The sequence below is a fragment of the Rhagoletis pomonella genome, unplaced genomic scaffold, assembly GCF_013731165.1.
Source record: "Rhagoletis pomonella isolate Grant_MI unplaced genomic scaffold, Rhpom_1.0 Rhpom_scaffold_00006, whole genome shotgun sequence".
NCBI lineage: Eukaryota > Metazoa > Arthropoda > Insecta > Diptera > Tephritidae > Rhagoletis > Rhagoletis pomonella.
The window spans coordinates 18,014,732-18,015,745 of record NW_023458560.1 but is presented as its reverse complement, the minus strand read 5'-3'; the positions used below and the strand labels follow the sequence as shown (position 1 = coordinate 18,015,745).

Here is a 1,014-nt window from a genome sequence, read left to right as displayed (position 1 = left end):
ATTACATATACATATGTAATACGAGTATTGCAGTGGAAAATGATCATGCAACACATTTGCTCAAAATAAATGTTCATAAAACTCAAAAATAACTTTTCAAGAAAACCACTTAGAAGTTAACAAGTGCATTGCATTTGTACGTTTTTTTGTCAATGTGTCCATGTTTAAAATGAATTTGTGAAAAAACTAAGGCAGCTAGAAAACTGCGGTGTATTGCATTGAAAATATCTAGCATAGATACGGTGACCATCCGTCCTGTATTATACGGGACATTCCTCTTTTTTGACCAATTGTCCTGGTAATTAATTTATTTTATACGGGACGCTAAATGTTCTGTATTTCTTTAATGTCCTGTATATGTCCCGTATTCGGTGTTCGTTAATTCGACGCCTTAACAGCTCACTAAAATGGCATGCCTACGAACCAGTTTTATATGATGTTGATATATGATCGCAATTTTCTCCATTAACAGTTATTTTTTTCCAATCTGGATGCCTGTGATTCGAATTGAGGAACACATACAGTGACCAAAAGTGACTCTACATTTTAGCAAGGTTTGCTTATTTTTCTTTTGTTTATAATTTTTTTTCTTATGAAAGTAAAGCTCATTTCCTAACAAAAACAAAATATCCGACTTTATGCAAAAACTATGAAAAATAATTCTGCAAAGTTTCACCAAAACTTCGCACTTTTTAATCAGTATAATAAAGTGAAACGTGCTGCTCATTTGCTTCCCTATAAAAAAAATTTCGAACATCCATACTTTGTATGAAAAAAATACGTAGCACCGTCGACAAAAAAAAAAATAATTGGCAAAAATTAACGATTAGTCCCAGCTACTTCAAACTTGTACTTTATTATACTAAAATTCAAAAATTTTTTTGGAAAAATGTTTTGGGGTAAAAATTTCGTGAAACGTATCCCACAAATGTGTGATGCTACTACAAGGGTGCTGTTTCAAGGCTAATACATCTAGGATCGTTTCAAATGGTTTTAAGATCTTTTAGCTTTTGT

At 31.9% G+C, this 1,014-nt stretch overlaps 1 protein-coding gene across 1 annotated transcript in view; it reads left to right on the top strand.

Moving 5' to 3' along the window:
* The window catches only part of LOC118741799, a 354,618-nt gene that overhangs the window by 103,640 nt on the left and 249,964 nt on the right, over positions 1-1,014 (top strand). The window lies entirely within an intron of this gene.